This window comes from Gordionus sp. m RMFG-2023, chromosome 4, assembly GCF_954871325.1.
Source record: "Gordionus sp. m RMFG-2023 chromosome 4, tfGorSpeb1-WG-v2, whole genome shotgun sequence".
In the NCBI taxonomy this organism is placed as follows: Eukaryota; Metazoa; Nematomorpha; class Gordioida; order Chordodea; family Parachordodidae; genus Gordionus; species Gordionus sp. m RMFG-2023.
The window spans coordinates 2,263,702-2,272,724 of record NC_088778.1 but is presented as its reverse complement, the minus strand read 5'-3'; the positions used below and the strand labels follow the sequence as shown (position 1 = coordinate 2,272,724).

At 24.8% G+C, this 9,023-nt stretch overlaps 1 non-coding gene across 1 annotated transcript; it reads right to left on the bottom strand.

The window, feature by feature from the left end:
* Positions 1 to 6,161: 6,161 nt before the first annotated feature.
* Trnas-aga (transfer RNA serine (anticodon AGA)) lies at positions 6,162 to 6,242 on the bottom strand. Its single transcript has one exon. It is a non-coding gene; the product is annotated as a tRNA-Ser (tRNA).
* Positions 6,243 to 9,023: the final 2,781 nt, after the last annotated feature.

Below are 9,023 nucleotides of genomic sequence, written 5' to 3'. Positions count from 1 at the left end.
CTTGATTATATTACGAATACAATTCCTGCATAAATTATGTTACCTCTCAAGCTGATTCTTTTAAATGATATGGATGATTTTGGAAAATGACTTAAAATAAACAGAAGAATATAAGACAACTAAGCAAAAAATTTATTGTATTTTATATCTATTTTTTTTATATTCATATGTTGATATTCAAATGAACTAATTTATATTGATTCGAGTTTATAAACATTCGTATAATAAATATATTAATATAGAGAAAATATAATATCTATTAAAAAAATAAATAGAAATATAAGTGTGTCTAAAATTAAACTGTTAGAATATTTCATAAATTGAAAGCATCCCTATAGTTTATTTTAAATATTTAGGAAATAAGATATTTTTTAATACTACAATTATATTTTGCTTTTTTTCGCTCATTTATTTTAATTGATAAAAAATATTTTTGATTTCATTGCGCTTTTACATCCTAATTTTTATAACTCTATTTAATATGCTATATAAATGTTTATTAACTCGTTTAATTAATATATTTATAAATTGATTAATTAAACATGTAATACAAAAAAATTTTATTTAAAATACTAAATATAAAAATAATATTTTCTATAGTATTAAGTGGCGTAGGATTTTCCTATATGGAGGGAGGGGGGGTATTATAAAATTGGCTTAAAACTAGCCTTAGCTTAAATTCTCATACAATATAATTAGAATAAAAAAATTTTATTGAAAATACTAATAGTGTGTATAAAATATTATTGACTAGAAATTTTAAAAAACAAGTTTTTATAACTTCTTATCAAATGCAATATTATAAAAAAATTTAAATATTATAATTATAATGAGATTTTTAATTTTCGTTAGAAATTTAACAATTTAGCATGAATATTGTCTTTCGTTAGAACCAAATCTCTGTATATAATTTACAGAGCTAACCCATTTAGCCTAGATTTGGAAGTAGTATTTCGTAAACAAGTTTTCAACCTTCTCAAATTGAAAAAGGTCCTTTCATTCGTACATGTTTTAATAGGCAAACATGCAAGAATATTAAACAACTTCAAAATATAGCCAAAATTTTCTTACATCGACTGAGTGCATCAATAGCATGCTCAGGTAAAATAACCAAATGTAGTAAATATTTATACCAAAATTCGAATTCACTGATTAAATTGATTTCAGTATCAATATCATAAAAATAAAATTTTGCAAAATATTTAATTTTACCAATAGTGGCATCAGAAAACGAAGAAGGGTCTTTATGTAATAAAATTTTAAGATTACTAAATACTTGTTTTTATCTAAAAACTGTACTTTAATTCGCGATAAAAAAGTATCTATGAATGGCGATATTTTATATTTTTCAGTTGTCGACATTTATATTACATCAATTTCTTAGGTGCTAGGCGAGGTTTAATTATTGTTACATCATAAGATTTAGCTTTCGATTCAATGTCTATATAAATATTATAAAAATATTCATCTAAATTCATTCTCATTTACTTGTTCAAATAAATTTTCCTCCAAATCAATAACCTGAACCAAATCTAAATTTGGTTTTTGTAAATTTCTACAAAGTATTGAGCAATAGGAAAATAATTTATTAATGCAACTCACAGCAAGGATAAACTATGATTGATATTGGGAAATTTTTACGCTGTAGGGGGGAGTAAAATATTTGCGATGGGGGCTCATTGGTTGCGCACCTGATGCATTTAATTGAAGGTTATTTAAAGGTTAGGGTGAATGATAATATTACTGGTTAATGGATGTTTTTTGAAATATGTTAAGGATAAAAAATGGACAAAGATTATAAAATGAGGGTTAAATATATCTATATTAATTATTGTAACTTAAGTTATAAGAGATAGTTCTCACAATTGTCTCTCTTTATGAGGTTTATTAATAATAATCTATACATATACTATATTTGTTATACTTTTATGATAATTATTTTAAATTTAAGATAAAAATTTTACTTGTATAATAGAATCGTTATAGCGATCGAATTTCCCATGTAACCGAAAAATAGCATAGCTGGAAATATTCTAAGATATACTAGATCTTCTAAGGCAGAAACGCTAATCAATGATTGGATATGATAACAACCTTTATTAGTCAAATCCACAACAACATTCGAGAAAGTCATAATTAATATAGAATTTTTATTATTTTAAATTTAAATTGAACTATTGATTATATAATTTAAACTAATTTGCGTTTATTTAATCTATCTTGCCTCATTATAATTTCCCAAATTTCGTCATCACACATTATAAAAAGACATTATATAAATTAATAAAAACGAAACATTTATAAGCATGTTATATTGATATCTATTAATTTATAACTATATAATTAATTATTTTTTAATTAACAGTTAATTAACTAAAACAATCTTATATTAATTTGAATGTAGATATATCTTAGAAATTTTAAAGTTAATAATTATGATGCAAGGTTGTAAAAAAAATTTAAAAAAATGGAATCTTATTTTCTTCGTAATTGTTTTATTGATCTAACCCTGAATTGCATAAATATATAAAGTATATAGTAAAGCAAAAGCATAAAATTAATTAGTTCGCATTTACTTAAAAAAAATGCAGATTAACTTAATTGAATTTAATCAAAAATATCGATTGACGAATTAATAATTTTATAAAACACCTTGTTTCAGAGTCGATATCTATTATCATATAGGGAAAATTTATATGTGAGCTTTCTTTAAGTGGACCTTCATTTTCACCAGATCTTCGGCTTGCTGGAGAGTTGTACTTACCTTATCCAGTTTCGAGTTGATCTTTAGTATGAGATTCATATAAAATGTTGTTAAGTGAAGAATCTTTTGTTTAAAAAAAATATAAATTAAAAATGCTTATGAAATTACATGGCTTAAATAAATTACATATCGTATCACAAAAATAATAATCATTTTCTCGTGAGGTGAAAAAAGATGTTTTTAACCAAATAATGTATAGATATTTTAACCAGAAATACTGTCAAAGTTTAGCACCGTATTCAGAAATTAAATACAATATTATAATTGAAAAATATCTGAATATCAATTAAATAAATAAAAATTTAAAATGCTCATAAAGTATTTAATTTTATTTAATTTTTTTTATTATTCAAAGATTTTATTATATACTCTCATTAAAATACACATTTTAATAAACTATAATACATTGATAAAAATAATAATTTCATATTAACACACTATATCTATAATCAATATAAAAAATATATATATATAAAGAAAGATTTAAAAAAAAATTATATATAGGTAAGGGCGGGGCTTAATGACCCATGTATGGATATGCAGTTGGAACTACAGATTTCGATAGATATTCTTTGTCGCTTCTTTTGGATCACCTGTGGTTAAACTTAACCTTTACCCTATTGTTTTGAATAATTTTAGGGCTTGGGGTCCAAATGATCCACAGGTGTCTATGTCTGATATAATATGATTATGGGGGAGGGGAGAGCATGTCTATATGGCTAAATTTTATTACTACCGGAACGAAAAAAACATAATTAAGGTGGCAATATTTATTGCTTTTTGTATTCTCCGCTTTTGTGATGGAGTTGGCAGAAAAAAATCTGGCAAAACGATCTACGCATGTAATCCCAGAATGGGATAAACCTCTAAGGGAAAGCGTCATTCCATCCGGTCTAGTTTGATTATCAAAGTGTTGGTTCCAGCGTAGAGGGAATATTTTGTAGATTTCAGGGTTCTATTGATGATTCAATTGATAGCAGAGTCTAGGAAGTCTGCCTTTTGAGAAACGCCAGTGTAAGGGGTGGTGTCCAAGACTATCAATGTGAGTTTCACATAGGAAACAGCCTTTACGATTTCGCAGCCTATGCGAAGACCAGTAGCTATTCTTAGTTCTTCGTTGGTAAGTAGTAACCCTAGATTAGAGCTGGGTATAATTTCTAACCATTCTTATCCAAGGTGACATGTGGATTTTGCTGGATTTATTTGATCTGGCAAAAAAGTCGTGTTGTAATCATTATGTATACTTTGGGTTGGATTTGGATGGAGAAAAAGAGATAGATTTTCTTTGAACAGCTTTGAATGTAAGTATCGACGTAATGCTGTATCAATGGCAAATTCCAGTCTCTTCTTATAGAATTTGGATATGGGCAGTTTGGGGCATTTTTGCTCCAGAGGTCTATTGCTACCGTATAATGTGGGTCGATAGTATCCAAGTCTCCAAGTATAATCGAAATTTAGCAACTGAGGATAGAAAGGCTGAAGTGCTAAAGGATATGGGGGATTGAATACTTATACCTCCTAGTTTTGGAGGAAGGGCAGCTTGCATCCAGGAGAATGATGAGAATTTGAATTATTAATAATTCTATTTAATAATTTTGATCAGGAAAACAAACGTATTACTCGAAGCCTTTTTCTTTGATAATTAGTCTCTGGAGAAGATGTGATCACTAGATAGTGCTATATTTAATAAATTGTATATTTTAATTGTAGTTAATACTTCTGAATTATCAATTTATTTTATAAGTCCTCCAATAAGATTTAGAAGAGAAGGAGACATAAATCCTATATATATCCTTCTTTTTTTTAAAAAAAAATGAAAATGAAAATTATTTAATTTGGTATCATTTATCCGTCTTTGGAATAAATATTATTGAGTAATTAAGTAGAATATACAAATAAAATATTTAAATGTGTGATGTTAAAAAAAAACTAAATAATATTTTTATCTAAATCTTAGTTTAGGCATACGTAATTATAATCTAACTCAAATTTTCTATGAAATATCGATTCGTATAGATAACTACGTTCATTTTTGATAAAATCTTTCACCCAAAAATTATATCATAACATAAGTAGAGTTTGACATTTTTTAATGATCAACTGACGTCTAGGACGATTAAAATACAATGATTTTTAATATTATTTCCAAAAATTTATACCAGGTAAAACATAATTAGTAAATTAAGTATTATAAATGAATTATGGATTTAAATGCTAAACTGTAATTCTCACCACATTAGACAAATCTCAACACTTTTTTTAAAGAAATTAATTAAATAATGTCTTAACAATATATAAAAAGTATTAAATTTACAATTTATGAATTTTTTATATAAAACATTTACCCATTATTAGGGTCATTTCAATACAGCACGTATTTCAAAGTGGTTCTCTAGGCCTGTTTTTCTGCCTCTCTTATTTACTTACAAACTTATTATAGTAATTTTCAAATTAGTATCCTTAATAAATCATTTGGAATATTTAATGTAGAGACAACTTTGATGCCATTTCATTCTAATAAAAATCAAAAATATAATTTTTTTATTAGCGACCTAATGGAAAATTTATTATATTCAAAAATAAATATTTGAAAAATTGCTAAAAACATTTTCCCCTTTCATGTGTAATCATCTTATTAACCCATAATGAGAATGAGATATGTTTTATATTTTTTTCCCACATAAGAAAATTATTCTAGTAACTTGTTCATTCACCACGAATGAAATATCTCTGGTAGAGCGAAAGTCTGATATAGTCCCATTATTTTCAGGTTGCATTCTAATTTCAATGATGTCTGCACCTATATTTTTGTAAGCATTTATATAAAAATTTATTATATTTTATTTCGAAGTAAAGAATAAAATATAAATTAATTTAAATAGTTTGATTTATCTAATTTATTATATAATTTAAGTAATTTATACATGATAATTAGAGTTTAGTTAAATATAGTCACGTTATAAAATAAATTGACATCTATGATGGGCGATAAAACTTAGACAAAATTATGCATCAAAATAATATGGTATTGAATATTATCTTCATTTTCCGTTATTTTAATAAGCCTTCATCAAATGATTTTTTTTTCAAATGAATAATTATTATAATTTTAAAACTATTTTTAAAAAATTGGTTAGATCTGTATCATTTAAAACTCCTGATTTTAAATTTGTAACCATATTAGCAAGTCTTTTAGAAGAAAACCTTCAGAGAACTCAGATCACGTTATTTTATCTAATTCAATAAAAAAATTTTAAAATAAATATTTGCTAATTTTTTTTTTAAATTTAAGATATAAAAAATCAACGTCAAAATAAACAAATACTAATAAAATCTTTCAAAATATAATCGTATATTATTTGCGTTTCAAATTCAAATTCTCAAAAAAAAAATAATTCGCGATCGACAGGATTCGAACCTGTGCGGGAGAACCCAACTGATTTCTAGTCAGTCGCCTTAACCACTCGGCCACGATCGCTTGTATGATTCTATATTCCTATGTTACTTATAGTGATCACAACCTCCTTCTAAAAGAGAGGATATCTCTCACATTCTTAGAGGTATTACAAAATTTTTTAAATAGATTTTTTTTTAAAAATAACATACAACATAAATTATTTAAAATACAATGCACTTCACTTTATTAAACTTGGCCAATTTTTTTTAAGCTATAAAAAAGAGAACTCGTGGAACGAGCTGTCTTTAACTTCATATTATACATGTTATAAGAAATTTTGTCAAATGGATTAATCTTTTTTACTCATCATTTGGCAGAGTTAATAAACCTGAGATTGATATTAGAAGAATCTTTTATCTGCGGATTTAATAAACAACATTTTGTTTAAAATATATCAATACATAATTATGGTTTTTCTTTATCACAGATTATTATATTGTTCGCAGAAAGATATCTGGGATTTTTCATATGACATTTTTTTTAAAACTACTAGATGAACTGAAACAAGATCAGAGCCATTACATCAAAACCAGCAGAATTTATTTTTCTCTAAAACAAAAAAATATTATTAATTACTTTGTTTTTTTAGGATCTTGTTAATCCCACTTCTGTTTTTATTATATAGAATGCACATTTTGTTTTATGATTATTAATTATCCCAATGTATTAAAAGTGTAATTTTAAAGAAAACAAAATGAACTAAATCTCTTTTTATCTAAAATAGGGTTATTTAGATTTACCATAGTCTCTAAATATCTAAGAGTAACACATCTGCTGTTAAATAAATGACGGAACAAAAAAATAGCGTTTTGCATTTTAAACGCAGCCAAAAAAGTCGTCTAAATATAATTTTTAAAACAATAATAGAGATTCATTATATTATTCGCTCAAATTATTTAGATGACTATAGCATTAACTTTAGTTTATAAAATTTTAGTAATAAGCTCAGAAATATTAATATTTAATTATATAATTCTAAAAAAAATAATGATTTAGAAATTGTAAAATTTTAAAGTAGGGAGGGATAGTCGGTGCAAGGGGTTTTTCTATTCAGCGGATTTTATTTAAAAATCAGACATGTTGAGGAATTCAAATTTAATCAAATAATAGCAGTGTATAATATGTATATTTGAGGCAAAAAATATTTTATAGCCCTCAACTATTAAAATTTTTTTATGATAAAATGTGATTTTTAGGTATAATCAAAATGTTTTTACATTTCAATATTAGGTGACATTAAAATATGAAGAGTTAGAATTGCCATGAAATTTAAAACCCACTTTTGGTATTTCAAAGTTTCATAGTTACATATCATGTTTAAATATATTTTTATAAGATATTAATTTTATTATTTACTTGGGGCTAGTAGACTCAGGGCTAAGTTGGTCAATCAAATTATGCTTACAAATATGATATATTATCATATATTAATGCAAAAACATAAAATAAGTAAATTGACTATTATTATATATTTAAATTAATTCTATATGATAATACAATAGAATTAGAAAAATATAAAAAAATTATCATATTTTGTCATTTTTATATAAATTATTTTTATGTAAATAATACATTTATTATATCCATAAAACATTTTCTATGAAAATAAAATATTAATTATCATATTGGAGACTTAATATAATAAATGAATCTACAAGCCCCCGTTTTAGGCTTTTGACTAGAATACATCTTAAGAAAAATATAAATATTTAAAATATTTATTAATCTATAGGAATAAGTAGATATTTTGGCTATCTCATCGTAATTTGTAAATTCAAATACAACTATTATTTTTGGATCTATGATGATTTTGACAAAACTTGTGTCGACTAGTCCTGGTCTCCCCTACTCTTAGCAAATTTTAAAAAAAAAATAATATAAAAAGAAAGATAAACGACTCTTTACGATCCATATTAAAGTTTATATTTTCATTATATGAATTAAACATTCATGCATTCGGTTATTCTATTCAGCAGAAGATCTCTGAAAAAATTTCCCCAAAAACCATTGCATTCAAGTTTTCCATTTTTTGATCCTTGTGTTCCCTTCTACTTGTAGGTATTATTATGATGGCATCATAATTTCATATTTTATTTATCCTCACTCTCCTGTGCAACTCATCGCGAGTTTAAAAGTGAATAATGTGCATAAAAGTATTAAAGATAGATTCGTTCCATTTATTCGTCATGTTTCGATACAATTTTTCCCATTATTTTAGAATCACACCCTTACCCCTCTATAGGAAGAGAATAAATCATAAGAAAAATTATCTCCTACATTCTTAAAGGAGTTTCATGATAGGATTCACATTCTTCTTTATATTTCTCATTAAATAATACGTTTTATTCTTAAAAAAAAAATCTTACTCGATTTTTAATCTTATTTAATTTAAATTACTTGTTAGATATTACTAAAAATCAATATTACCTCATTTTATTTATTTATGTAGTTCTGAAACTAACAAATTCTTAGAAGGTTTAGGTTCAGTCATTTAAAAAAAAATGATTTTTTCTAGAGAAGTATCCAAATTTGGGTTTTGAATTGTGTGTAGATTTTCAAAAAGTTTAAGTTAATTTGATTGGTGCGGCAGTAATAATATTCAATTCTAAATTCAAAATAATTTTATTAGAATCTTGAATTCAGGTTATTAATAGTGCTTGTCCAAAGATGTATTACTAAAATTAACAACTTTTCGCTAAATACTATTCTTAAATTTGTCCAAAAAATATTTCAATGAGTTAGGTCAAAATATAAATAATGGAATAACTAAATTAAATAGATAAAAGTCAGTTTAGATTATTA